Raw genomic sequence first — 14,793 nt, 5'->3', positions numbered from 1 at the left:
TCATCACACTTAGGGTAAAATCCTCACCATGGCACGTAAGGCTTTGCATGACCTGGTCTTCTCCTGCCTCTCTGTTCACCTGCCCTCCTAACTCATCTTACTGTTCCTTGAGTTTTCTTTGTACTTTCCCACATTGGGAACTTGGCATTCGTGTCCCTCTGCCTAGAATATTGCTCACCTTAATATTATCATGGCTCTCTTCTTCAGTTTACACACATCTCCATTCAAATGTTAACTTTTCAGGGAGGCCTTCTCTTATTACGCAGTCTAAAACAGCACTCCCTCTACCTCTTTCTCTCTGTCCTCTTGGCCTGCTTTATTTTCTTTCCTATTGCCCTCTGACATTGTGTGTGTGTGTGTGTGTGTGTGTGTTTATTACATATCTCTCTTATTATGATGTAAGATTCAAGAAGACAGGAAATTTTCTCTCATTCACTCTTGTACCCCCATGCCTAGAACAAGGAGGAGTGCCTGGCAATTGTAAGTAGGTACTCATCAACTACAAATTCCATAAATGAATGTGATGATGGTATAAGGGAAAACTGTAATAACATATCAGACACGGAACTAACCTAGATTGGTATCATTAAAGGAAGTGAAGAAAGTTATGACTTCTGGTAAACTTTTGGAAATGAAAATGCCAGCCACATAAATGTAGATAGCAGAGTTCTATAACATTCTCAAGACAGTTACACACCCCTCATTCTGAGTGGACCTATTGGAGGTAGGCATAAAAGCTTTATCAAGGCCAGGTGCAGAAGCTCACACCTGTAATTCCAGCACTTTGGGAGGATGATTTTGGAGGATTGCTTGAATCCAGGAGTTTGAGACCAGCCTGGGCAACATAGGGAGACACTATAAAAACAAAATCAATTATTTTTATTCATTTCTTTATTTTTTTATTTTTTATAGAGACAGGGTCTATGTTGCCCAGGCTAGTCTTGAACTCCTGGGCTCAAATGATTTGTTTGCCTCAGCTTCCCAAAGTGCTGGAATTACAGGAGTGAACCACTGCACCCAGCCCCAATAAAAAAAAATTTAAATAAAAAAAAGAAAGCTTTATTGAAGAAAAATGTTTTTTCTTGTATAGTTTGATTTTGCTTTTTCCCAGAGAAATTTGACCAGCAAAATCTCATTTATCTGCGGAACAGATCTGTTAGGTAGTTGGACAAGAAAGATGAAAAGAGAAGGAGCCGGGTGCGGTGGCTCACACCTGTAATCCCAGCATTTTGGGAGGCCGAGGCGGGTGGATCACGAGGTCAGGAGATCGAGACCATCCTGGCTAACACGGTGATACCCTGTCTCTACTAAAAATACAAAAAATTATCCAGGTGTGGTGCCTGTAGTCCCAGCTACTCGGGAGGCTGAGGCAGGAGAATGGCATGAACCTGGGAGGCAGAGCTTGCAGTGAGCCGAGATTGCACCACTGCACTCCAGCCTGGGGGACAGATCAAGACTCTGTCTCAAAAAAAAAAATAAAGAGAAGGAAACAGAAAAGACTAATACCAGTTTTGTCTTAGTTAAAAGGCAATGAGATAGAGAAGTCTTGTGATATACCCAGCATGATAGTGATAGGGCTAGACATGTAATTGATCTATTGATCTTCCTAATTTATTACTGATCTCTGCTTCCAGGAGCTGAGATTAGAAGCGGGGGGAAAAAAAAGAGAAGTGTCTGCATATCTATCCAGAGTAGGTATGTGTTCTCTTATATCTCCTCAACCCTAACCAACACCTATAATTCTGATCATGACTCCCATAAGGTCTACAGTATAGGAAGTAGGAAAGGTATAAAAGGAAAGGGTAGTCTATAAACATGTATTGAATGTATAAATTATTTGGTAAGAGAAATGGGGGAAAGAAAAAGGTTTTGTTGTGTGGATGTGTGAATGTATTCATGTGTACGCACACACAAGTATAATTCCTAATGATTTGGGCCTATGTGATGAAAACAAATTTAATTAATTGATAGCATAAAAAGAACTGGGCCAAGCACAGTGACTCACACCTGTAATCCCAGCACTTCAGGAGGCCCAGGCTGGTGGATCACTTGAGGTCAGGAGATCGAGATCAGCCTGGCCAACATGGTGAAACCCCACCTCTACTAAAAATACAAAAATTAGCCAGGCGTGGTGGCACACACCTGTAGTCCCAGCTACTCAGGAGGCTGAGGCAGGAGAATCACTTGAACCCAGGAGGTAGAGGTGGCAGTGAGCCAAGATCATCGTACCATTGCACCACTCCAGTCTGGGCAACAGAGGGAGACTCTGTCTCCAAAAAAAAAAAAAAAGAATTGGAATTTATGGAATTGTAATATGAAATTTAGTAGAGAGTTTATTTTCATTTCCCTGTCCTCTGTGTTTTATTTCCAGTGACCTTTCAATGACTAGATAGTTCTTATTTATGTAAAGTATGTTTTTCTCCAAAATCATAAAGAAACTATATATATACATATATATGTCAAATATCAGATTTAATCGTGTAACTTGTGTGTTTCCACTCCAGTCCAGGCATAACACCAAAAACACAGAAAGCAATATTCACCAACTTGGCCCTCATAATTCCTCAAGTCCTGCCCAGCTAGGTATGAGCAGCCTGCAGAGGATGCTCTCGGTCGTGCTGACAAATGTGCTGCCCTGGGCTACAGCACAGCCTCTGAAGTTTCTTCCCTTTGTGCTCCTGAATTGAGCCTTGGGGTCCCAAGCCCTCAAGCTGTTACTTTGTTTATGCTTCTCTAGGTCAAAGTCTCTGTGATTCTTCCCCTTTTCACTCCCATTCCTTCTAATACTTCTTGTCCTCTGACTACTTTCCCCATTTCTGATGCACAACTCGTTCTGTTCTCTTTTTTGCGACCTACTGGAGTACAGTGGTTCTTATTTGCAGTGTCTGGACATCATATGTATGTAATACGCTGCTCTGACCCAAGTACCAGCATATTGTGTTTGAGAAATTAACTCTGCCTTGTTTTCTACTCATCAGGAAGGAACAAGGGATTATGAAAGATAATGTTGAACAGCTACCCAAAGCCATTCCCGAACCTCTTATCCATTTATGCTTCCCACTATACAGCCTGAAAGGCAGAATACTTGCTTTTCTGTTTTTCCTCGCATCTAGAGATGGCCCTGGGACCCAGTTCTGGCCCATGGGACATCATGAGGCCTGATGATTGTTAAAGCGAACTAAATATGGCCTGAGAATGACTCTGTGCTTCCATATTTGAGCCCTTGTGAATGGACAGTAACCTAACTTAGTAGGTAGACAAGATTGAAAACCTAATTTAGAAGTATGTGTCTGTAACAAGAGCTGAGTCTCAGCCAATCCCAGCAGCCATTCTTCAACCACTCATACACTGCTGAGCATTCAAACTGTGTTCTAATAAGGCAAATGCCAACCTGTAACCAATCCAGCTGTTTTTGTACCTCACTTCCATTTTCTGTATATCACTTGCCTTTTTCTATCCAAAAATCTTCTACCACATGGCTGCACTGGAGTCTCTGAGCTTACTCTGGCTCAGGAGCCTGCCCGATAATGCAAATCATTCATTGTCCAATTAAGCTCTTTTAAATTTAATGCAACTGAAGTTTTTCATTTAACATGATCAAGGAAGATCAGGTTCAGAAAAAACTTCTGCTTCGCTGAAGAAAGAACACATAAGGTCTGTGTTCTCCTTCACCCACTTCCTTTTCTCTTGAATGCAGAATTGATGGCTGAATCTACAGTGTCATCTTGTACCCATGAGAGAAAAGTCAGGACAAGCACAGATACATGGACTCTGACATCACCAAATTGTAGAACCAAGGTCAGCAGCTATCTACAGACAGACATCAGTGAAGAAAATTAAACCTCTATGTGGTCAAGGGACTACAGGTGGTTTTCCTGTTATTTGCCTGTGAATGCAAGTCTAACTGATGCACAAGCACTTCCTTACCACCACAGAGCAGTCCCCTTTAAAGAGAAAAGCCAGAGCTTTTTAAGCTGAAGGCTGGGGCTTCTTGATCACCACTGAAAAGTTAAGACACTTTTGTTTTTCCATTGAGGCTAAGAGGAGGATAGAGCTGAATTATCTAAGAGTTTAGAGACAGGGAAGGATGGAGAACTATTACATTCTACAAATAGTGGAGCTGTGAAAAGGTAGGACCTCAGATGGGTGTTATCTATGTCACCAAGCGCTGTAGCCCTGATAATAAAGGTAGGATTCCCTGTGGCTGAGCCTGTGGTCAGTAGAAGAGATCATTGTAAAGAACGTTTCTCAGGCCAGGCACAGTGGCTCACGCCTGTAATCCCAACACTTTGGGAGGCCGACACAAGTGGATCACCTGAGGTTGGGAGTTCAAGACCAACCTGACCAACATGGAGAAACCCTGTCTCTACTAAAAATACAAAATTAGCTGGGCGTGGTGGTGGCGGGCGCCTGTAAACCCAGCTACTCAGGAGGCTGAGGCAGGAGAATCGCTTTGAACCCGGGAGGCAGAGGCTGCGGTGAGCCGAGATCGTGCCATTGCACTCCAGCCTGGGCAACAAGAGCGAAACTCCGTTTCAAAACGAAAAAAAAAAAAAGAACATTTCTCTTCCTATCCAATGCAACAAAGCTCAAAGATAAATGAGGAGGAAGTGAAAATGGCATCATGTAGTAATAGAAGGAGCAAATGAAACTCTGGCTACTATGGAGATCAAGGACTAGGTCTCCTGTTCGCCTTGGAGGCTCTTATATTTTTGAGCAGTGTAATTGTGGGTGGAGAAGACATGGCAGTAATGCCTAACATTAGACGTTTTGTCGATGCTAATAAACAGGGGATTAGGCTAGATTTTTTTAACCTAGTTATATTTTCACATTTGAAATGGGCTTCTTGTAGACAGTATATTCTTGAGATTTTTTAAAAAATTCAATCTTGAGTTTTATCCAAATGATAATTTCTGTCATCTAATTGGTATATTTAGACTATTTTGTAATTATCGATATGGTTGAATTAAAATCTACCATCTTGTAGTCATTTTCCATTTATTCCATCTGTTCTTTGATTCTTTTACTTTTTTGTTTTTGTTTTCGGTAGAGATGGGATTTCCCTATGTTGCTGAAGTTTGGTCTTAAACCCTGGCCTCAAGTGATCCTCCCACCTCAGCCTCCCAAATTGTTGGGATTACAGGCATGAGCCACTGTGCTCAGCCTTAATATTTTGTAGTTTTTTTTTTCTTTTTTTGTTCTGTGATTCCTTTTTCCTCTATTTCTATATTTCTATATTTGGGTATTTTTAGTGAGTCCATTTCATCTTTATTATTGGCTCACTATTTATACTTCATTCACATACATTTTTAGTGCTTAACCTAGGGTTTAAAATACACATCTTTAATCCATCACAGTCTATCTTCAAATAATATTATACCACTTCACGTGTTGCATGAGAACCTTGCAACAGTATAGGCCTTTCAGCCTCTGTGTTATGTAATCATGTATTTTACTTTTGTCAGAGGCATTTGAATCACAGTGACTCTATTGTGAATAGGGGCTGGGTAAAATAAGGCTGAAACCTACTAGGCTCATTCCCAAGAGGTTAGGCATTCTTCATCACAGGATAAGATAGGAGGTCAGCACAAGATATAGGTCACAAAGACCTTGCTGATAAAACAACATGTGATAAAGAAGCTGGCCAAATCCCACTAAAACCAAGATGGTGCCAAAAGAGACCTCTGGTCATTCTGACTCTTCATTATACTCTAATTATAAGGCATTAGCATGCTAAGAGACACTCCCAGCAGCACCATGACAGTTTACAAATGCCATGGCAACATCAGGAAGTTGCCCTGTGTGGTGTATAAAGGGGAGAAACCCTCAGCTAAAGGGATTGCCCACCCCTTTCCTGGAAAACTCATGAATAACTCACTCCTTGTTTAGCACATAATAAAGAAACAACTGTAAGTGTAATTAGTTGAGCAGTTTATGCTGCTGCTCTGCCTATGGAATAGCCATTCTTTTGCTTCTTTACTTTCTTAATAAACTTGCTTTCACTTTACTCTATGGGCTCACCTTGAATTCTTTCTTTTTTTTTTTTTTTTTTTTTTTTTTTTTTGAGACGGAGTCTGCCTCTGTCACCCAGGCTGGAATGCAGTGGCGTGATCTCAGCTCACTGCAACCTCTGCTTCCCGGGTTCACGCCATTCTCCTGCCTCAGCCTCCCTAGTAGCTGGGACTACAGGCACGTGCCACCACGTCCAGCTAATTTTCTGTATTTTTAGTAGAGATGGGACTTCACCCTGTTAGCCAGGATGGTCTCGATCTCCTGACCTTGTGATCTGCCCGCCTCAGCCTCCCAAAGTGCTGGGAATACAGGTATGAGCCACCGCACATGGCCCTGAATTCTTTCTTGCATGAGGTCCATGCAAGAAGGAATGGGGTCTGGATCGGTACCCCTTTCCATGAACACTTTCATATATGCTATAAAAACAAATGCATTGATACAATTGATTTTTGTTTTAGAAAATCAGTTATCTTTAGGCCAGGCGCCGTGGCTCATGCCTGTAATCCCAGCACTTTGGGAGGCCAAGGCGGGAGGATCACAAGGTCAGGAGTTCAAGACCAGCCTGGCCAACATGGTGAAACCCCGTTTCTACTAAAGACAAAAAAAAAAAAAATAGGCCAGGTGCAATAGCTCACACCTGTAATCCCAGCACTTTGGGAGGCCGAGGCAGGCGGATCAACAAAGTCAGGGGTTCGAGACCAGCCTGACCAACATGGTGAAATGCTGCCTCTACTAAAAATACAAAAATTAGCTGGGTGTGGTGGTACATGCCTGTAATCCCAGCTACTCAGGAGGCTGAGGCAGGAGAATCGCTTGAACCCAGGAGGCAGAGGTTGCAGTGAGCCAAGACAGCACCACTGCACTCCAGCCTGGGCAACACAGTGAGAATCTGTCTCAAAAAAAAAAAAAAAAAAAAGACTAGCAGTGTCAATTATCGAAAAAAAAAAAAATGGTATGGCCTACACAAGCATCAGGGTTCTATGTCCACTTTGGCCCAGTATATAGGGAAATTTCCAGTTGGGTCTTTCCATCCCAACTTGGAGAGGGATACATCACCCCTACCACAGGGTGTCTAAAGGAGGAGACTTACTAGAGCATGAGAATGCTACAAGGTAGGTTAATCATAGACAGAGAGCAGGCAGAGGGGAGGACTGGGTGGGACATTGGAGCACTGGGTGGTTAGGGGCAAGAGGCTGTTTTCAGTCTGCTTTCGTGGACTGAAAACATCCTTATTTCTTCATCTTTTCACACCTAATTTTCTACATATCTTCCTCCACTCTTGCCCAGCCAGAGTCTTATGTAGGTCCTGGAAGTTAAAGCTTCCACAGCTTTCTTCTTTGAGCTTTTGTTTCTGCTCACAAAGTAAGTAACTTATGGCCACCATAGTGCTCTGGGGAGGAGAAATAAAGTGTCCTCCCTAGTGAGAGAATGGAAGGGAAGGGAGTAAGAAAACAAACCAACAAGTGAATTCCCAGAGATATAACCCTGCCACATTCACATAGGATCCTCAGGACCGTATTTTTAGACAGTTGCTGTGGTGTGTGTGTGTGTGCATGTGTGTGTGTGTGTGCGTGTGTGTGTGTATTCTCATGCCTAGATTTTCATTTTCCCTGTCTATTGACTTCTTTTACCCAGATCTTTAACGTATTTAAGTCTATTGGTTTAAAGCAAAAACAAGAAAACCTCTATAGATCTTACATCATCCCTCTTGATCTTCTATCATCCCTCTTGAGTTGCTGCCAAACTCAAGCAGTGGCCTTCAAACTGGGGTACAGGTAACCCTGGAAGTGTGTCAAGACTTAAAAGGGCTGTGATTGAAGGGTAGGCATGCAGTTGCACATAATAAACCCATTTCTGCAGGACACAGTGGTTCACACCTGTAATCCCAGCAACTTGGGAGGCTGAAGCGGGCGGATCACCTGAGGTCAACAGTTCAAGACCAGCCCAGCCAACATGGAAAACCCCATTTCTACTTAAAATACAAAAAAAATTAGCCAGGCATGGTGGTGGGTGCCTGTAATCCCAGCTACTTGGGAGGCTGAGGCAGGAGAATCATTTGAACACTGGAGGTGGAGGTTGCAGTGAGCCGAGATCACACCACTGCACTCTTGCCTGGGAGACAAGAGAAAAACTCTGTCTCAAAAAAAAATTTCTTTTTAATTTTTAAAAATTAAATAAATAAACCCATTTCCAAACTTCCTATCTTCCTAAGCCTCTGGGTTCCCTTTTCTACATCATGCTAGGGAAGCTCTGACATCAACCTCACTGACACAGACCACCAGTCAGTCCAGTCAGTCCACGTTTTAGTAAATCCATCAAGCACGCTATTAGAGACACCTACAGCTGCATGAGCTAATACATTAAATCTGAAATCTCTAGTAAGTCCAACCATATCATATCATTTAACCCATCTTGATATTCTGCCCTCCTTGGTCTAACCCAAGGGTTCCCAACCCCCCAGGCCATGGACTGGTACTGGTCTGTGGCCTGTTGGGAACTGGGCAGCACAGCAGGAGGTGAGCAACAGGCAGGCAAGCATTACTGCCTGAGCTCCATCTCCTGTCAGATCAGCAGCAGCATTAGATTCTTATAGAAGCGTGAACCCTATTGTGAACTATACATGCAAGGGATCTAGGTTGCATGATCCCTATGAGAATCTAATGCCTGATGATCTGAGGTGGAATAGTTTCATCCCAAAACCATCCACCATCCCCATCCCTCCATTTGTCCATGGAAAAATTATCTTCCACAAAACCAGTCTCTGGTACCATAAAGGTTGGGGACTGCTGATCTAATACCTTTAGAATCTATTTTCATACATATTCTTCAGTTTCTGTTTACACATATTCACAAAACCTTGCAATTTTTTAGGTGTATAACCTACTACCATCCAGTTGCTCTGGCACTATAAGCATATTGACACTCAGCTGTAGTTATGGGGCTGATGGAAACAGAGGGTGCTTGTGCTTGGGAAGAAAGGACATCCTTTTTCAACGCATGACCCACTGAGATTATCACAGGAAAGCTAGACATCTCAACATAAGAAGGAAAGGTACTTCTACTGGTAAGGGAGGCTTAGAGTGTCTCAGGAGTCAGAGATTCTCAGGCTAATCTGAATCCAATCAGATGTTCTCATCTCAAGTTTCAAGGAGCCATTATTTCCCAATGAATACCCTAACTCTCACATGAGATATTTGGTAGAGCTGTGAATTCAGCTAATGCTGTAATTCTGCAATGTAAGTTTTATGTTTAATTTTCAGCATTAGCCCTATCACTACAAGAAATGGGATACTTTACTGCTGCCATAGAAGCTGTATGATTCTAAGACCATCATTTTATCTAAGAGTTAAAGGACTTGAGCTTGTCATTTTTTCTTTCTCTAAGTGCTCCAACACACTTGGAAGAATTTATAATGGTCAAGTGCAGCAACTGTATAAGCTCCCACAACAGTTACCTAATTAGCATTTAATTGTAATTAACCAGAGGTGATAGCTTAATTGTAATGTTGCTGCGTGCATGGGTTACTAGCATCTAATTCCCATCGGCAAAAATCTCAACGTTTCACCCAATCCCAAAACTCACCTTTTAGAATCTGTCTTCTGTGACACTTTCAGTTACCAATTCTACAGCAGTCAGGGTCCAGTCAGGAGACAGTAATCACACCACTAATCTGAATGAGGGAAATTTAAAAGAATAAATTATTGATATAAGGTATTTAACTACTAAGAGGGTGATATCGTTTGGATATTTGTCTCCACCCAAATCTCATTTTGAATTGTAATGAAAAAGCTGGAGGTGAGGCCTCGTGGAAGGTGTTTGGATCATAGGGGTGGGTTCCTCATGGTTTGGTCCTATCTTTGTGATAGTGCGTTCTCATGAGATCTGGTCATTTAGAAATGTGTGGCACCTCTGCACCTCCCCCACACCTCTCTCTCTGTCTTGCTCCTGCTTTCAGCGTGTGATGTTCCTGCTCCCCCTTTGCCTTCTGCCATGATTATAAGCTTCCTGAGGCCTCCCCAGAAGCAGATGCTGCTCTATTTCTGGTAAAGCCTGCAGAACCATGAGCCAAATAAATCTCTTTGCTTAAAAATTACTCAGTCTCAGTTATTTCTTTATAGGAGTACAAGGATGGCCTAACACAGAAAATTGGTACCAGGAGTGGAGTATTGCTATAAAGATACCCAAAAATGTGGAAGAAACTTTGGAGCTGGGTAACAAGCAGAGATTAGGAGAGTTCAGAGGGCTCAGAAGAAGACAGGGAGATGAGGGAAAGTTTAGAACTTCTTAGAGACTGGTTAAATGGTTACGATCAAAATGCTGATAGTGACATGGACAGTAAAGTCCAGGCTGAGGAGGTCTCAGAGGGAATGAAGAACTTACTGGAAACTAGAGCAAAAATCAGGCATGTTATGCCTTAGCAAAGAGCTTGGCTACACTCTTTTCATGCCCTGGGAATCTGTGGAAGTCTGAACTTCATAGTGATGATTTAGGGTATCTGGCAAGAAATTTCTTTTTTTTTTTTTTTTTTTTTTTTTTTTTGAGACAGAGTCTCACTCTTGTTGCCCAGGCTGGAGTGCAGTGGCGTGATCTCAGCTCACTGCAACATCTGCCTCCTGGGTTCAAGTGATTCTCCTGCCTCAGCCTCCTGAGTAGTTGGGATTACGGGCATGTGCCATCACGCCTGGCTAATTTTTGTATTTTTAGTAGAGATGAGGTTTCTCCATGTTGGTCAAGCTGGTCTTGAATCCCTTACTTCAGGTGACCCTCCTGCCTTGGCCTCCCAAAGTGCTGGGATTACAGGCATGAACTACCACTCCCAACCGACAGCAGAAATTTCTAAGCAGCAAAGTGTTCAAGAGGTGTTATGGCTGCTTCTAACAGTCTATATTCAGATGTGGGAACAAATAAATGACTTAAAGCTGGAAATTATATTTAAACAGGGATCAGAGCATAAAGGTTTAGAAAATTTGCAGCCTGGCCATGTGGCAGAGAAAGAAAAAGCTTTTTCAGGAGAGAAATTTAAGCAGGCTGTGGAGTGACCACTTGCTAGACATGTTTGCATAATTAAAAGAGAGCCAGGTGCTAATATCTAACACAATTGAGAAAATGCCTCAAAGGCATTTCACAGATCTCTGCAACAGCCCCTCCCATCATAAGCTCTGAGGCCTAGGAGGACTGAATGATTTTATGGGTCAGGTTCAGGGCCCCACTGCCTTGTGCAGCCTCAGGACGCTCCTTCCCACATCCCAGTCACTCTAATTACAGCCTTGGCTCAAAGGGGCCCAGGTACAGCTCAGGCTGCCACTTCAGAGAATGTAAGCTGTAAGCCTTGGTGGCTTCCATGTGATGTCATTCTATAGATGCACAGAATGCCAGAGTGAGGAACACTTGGCAGCCTTCACCTAGATTTCAGAGGATGTATGGAAAAGCCTGGGCTGGGTGTTGTGGCTCACACCTGTAATCCCAGCACTTTGGAAGGCAGAAGCAAGTGGATCACTTGAGCTCAAGAGTTCAAGACCTAAGCCTGGGCACATGGTAAAACATTGTCTCTACAAAAAAATTAGCTGGGGATGGTAGTATTTGCCTGTTTTCCCAGCTGCTAGGGAGACTTAGGTGGGAGGATTGCTTGAGTCTGGGAGATTGAGGTTGCAGTTAGCCACGATCAGGGCACTGCAGTCCAGCCTGTATGACAGAGCAAGACGTTGTCTCAAAAAAAAAAAAAAGAGAGAGAGAAAGGAAGAAAGAGAAGGAGAGAAGGAAGAAGGAAGGAAGGAAGGGAGGAAGGGAGGAAGGGAGGAAGGGAGGGAGGGAGGGACAGGACTAGCTGTATTTCCCAGGCTAAGGATTTTCCTAAGCCTAGCTGGGGAAGGTGACTGCACCCATCTTTAAACACGGGGCTTGTAACTCAGCTCACACCCAACCAATCAGGTAATAAAGAGGGCTCACTAAAATACAAATTAGGCTAAAAGCAGGAGGTAAAGAAATAGTCAAATCATATATCGCCTGAGAGCACAAAGGGAGGGACAATGATCGGGACATAAACCCAGGCATTCGAGCAGGGAGTGGCAAATCCCTTTGGGTCCCTTTCCATTGTATGGGAGCTCTGTTTTCACTCTATTAAATCTTGCAACTGCACACTCTTCTGGTATGTGTTTGTTCTGGGTGGAGCTGAGCTTTTGCTCGCCGTCCACCACTGCTGAATGCCACTGTCACAGACCTGCCACTGACTTCCACCCCTCTGGATCAGGCAAGGTGTCCGCTGCACTTCTGATCCAGCGAGGCGCCCATTGCCGCTCCCGATCGGGCTAGAGGCTCACTATTGCTCCTGCACGGCTAAGTGCCCAGGTTTGTCCTAATCGAGCTGAATACTAGTCACTGGGTTCCACAGTTCTCCTCCGTGACCCACGGCTTCTAATAGAACCATAACACTCACCGCACGGCCCAAGGTTCCATTCCGTGGAATCCATGAGGCCAAGAACCCCAGGTCAGAGAACAAAAGTCTTGCTGCCACCTTGGGAGCAGGCCGCCACCATCTTGGGAGCTCTAAGAACAAAGACCCGACTCTAACAGAAGGAAGGGAAGGGAAGGGGAGGGGAGGGGAAGTGAGGGGAGGGGTCAACTTCCTGTGCAGGTGTGAGAAATTACTCACATAATCAACTTGATAGCCACAGTATGAAACATCAGAGTGACCACAAATACACTCATAAACACACACCCTGTCTCATGTTTGATAAATTGCTCATGGGGTCTTTTTTTTTTTTTTTTTTTTTGAGACAGAGTCTCGCTCTGTTGCCCAGGCTGGAGTGCAGTGGTGCAATCTCAGCTCACTGCAAGCTCTGCCTCCCGGGTTCACACCATTCTCCTGCCTCAGCCTCCCGAGCAGCTGGGACTACAGTAGCCCACCACCACGCCCGGCTAATTTTTTGTATTTTTAGTAGAGACAGGGTTTCACCCTGTTAGCCAGGATGGTCTGGATCTCCTGACCTCGTGATCCACCCACCTTGGCCTCCCAAAGTGCTGGGATTACAGGCGTGAGCCACCGCGCCAGGCAGGGGTCATTTTTTATTTTTATTTTTATTTTTATTTTTAATCATGGTAAATATATATAGATATTTAAAATACTAATTTTTTCATCTTAACCATTTTAAATGTATCATCCCGTAGTGTTAAGTATATTCGCATTATTGTGAAACCAATTTGCAGAACTTTTTCTTTTTTTTTTTTTTTTTTTTGAGACGGAGTCTCGCTCTTTCACCCAGGCTGGAGTGCAGTGGCGCGATCTCGGCTCACTGCAGGCTCCGCCCCCCGGGGTTCACGCCATTCTCCTGCCTCAGCCTCCCTTGTAGCTGGGACTACAGGCGCCTGCCACCTCGCCCGGCTAATTTTTTGTATTTTTAGTAGAGACGGGGTTTCACCGTGTTAGCCAGGATGGTCTCGATCTCCTGACCTTGTGATCCGCCCGCCTCGGCCTCCCAAAGTGCTGGGATTACAGGCGTGAGCCACTGCGCCCGGCTTTGCAGAACTTTTTCATCTTGCCAAACTGAAACTGTATGCCTGCTAAACAATAACTTCTCATTTCCCCTCTCCCCAGCCTCTGGCAACCACCACTCTCCTTTCTGTCTCCATGAATTTGACTACTCTGAATATATAAGTGGAATAATACAATATTGGTCATTTTGTTTCTGGCTTATTTCACGTATCATAATGCCCTCAAGTTTCATCTATATTGTAGCATATAATGGAATTTTCTTTTCTAAAGGTGAATAATATTCCATTGTATGTATATATCACATTTCATTTATCCATTCATTCACTGGTGGACATGGGTTTCTTCCACTTTTCAGTTAGTATGAATAATGCTGCTATGAATTTTGGTGTACAAATGCCTCTTCATTTTCAATTCTTTTGAGTATTTATCTAGGAATGAAATTGCTGGATTATGTAGTAATTCTACTTTTAATTTTGAAAAATCACCATACTATTTCTCATACCAGCTGCTACTTTATATTCCCACCAGCAATCACCATACTATTTCTTATAGCAGCTGTTACTTTACATTCCCACCAACAGTGCACAAGAGTTCTAATTCCTGGGCTGGGTGTGGTGGCTCACTTTGGGAGGCCGAGGCAAGTGGATCACAAGGTCAGGAGTTTGAGACCAGCCTGGCTAACAAAGAAACCTCGTCTCTACTGAAAATACAAAAATTAACTGGATGTTGTGTGCCTGTAATTTCAGCTACTCGGGAGGCTGAGGCAGAAGAATCTCTTGAACTCGGGAGGTGGAGGTTGCAGTGAGCTGAGATCGTACCATTGCACTCTAGCCTGGGTGACCGTGTGAGACTCTGTCTCAAAAAAAAAAAAAAAAAAAAGAGTTCCAATTCCTCCACATCTTTGTCAACACTTTTTTTTTTTATAGTAGCCATCCTATTGGGTGTGTGGTAAAGTATCACTTTTTTGGATTGTGTTAATGTGTAGCTTATTATTATTTTTATTTTCTTTTATTATTAGTATTTTTTTTTGAGACGAAGTCTCACTCTGTCACTCAGGCTGGAGAGCAGTGGCGTGATCTCAGCTCACTGCAATATCTGCCTCCTGGGTTCAAGTGATTCTCCTGCCTCAGCCTCAGGAGTAACTGGGATTACAGGCACCCACCACCACGCCCAGCTAATTTTTATATATTTTTTAGTAGAGACGGGTTTTCACCATGTTGGCCAGGCTGGTCTCGAACTCCTGACCTCAAGTGATTCACCTGCCTTGACCTCCCAAAGTGCTGGGATTACAG

The 14,793-nt window shown here is 43.4% G+C and overlaps 1 long non-coding RNA gene across 2 annotated transcripts in view; it reads right to left on the bottom strand.

The window, feature by feature from the left end:
- The window catches only part of LOC129479621 (uncharacterized), a 63,885-nt gene extending 51,303 nt beyond the window's left edge, over positions 1 to 12,582 (bottom strand). The window contains exons 1-2 of one of the 2 annotated variants that reach the window (XR_008656739.2): positions 12,446 to 12,582; positions 9,595 to 9,682 (exon numbers count right to left, since the gene is read on the bottom strand). This is a non-coding gene — a long non-coding RNA (uncharacterized lncRNA). Of the gene's footprint in view, positions 1 to 178; positions 332 to 9,594; positions 9,683 to 12,445 lie in introns of those variants that run through there. The other variant, XR_010120103.1, reaches the window with a different exon arrangement.
- Positions 12,583 to 14,793: the final 2,211 nt, after the last annotated feature.

The sequence above is a fragment of the Symphalangus syndactylus genome, chromosome 3, assembly GCF_028878055.3.
Source record: "Symphalangus syndactylus isolate Jambi chromosome 3, NHGRI_mSymSyn1-v2.1_pri, whole genome shotgun sequence".
Classification (NCBI taxonomy): Eukaryota; Metazoa; Chordata; class Mammalia; order Primates; family Hylobatidae; genus Symphalangus; species Symphalangus syndactylus.
Note: the sequence above shows the minus strand (reverse complement) of the source record. Positions and strands in the feature narration are given on the sequence as shown.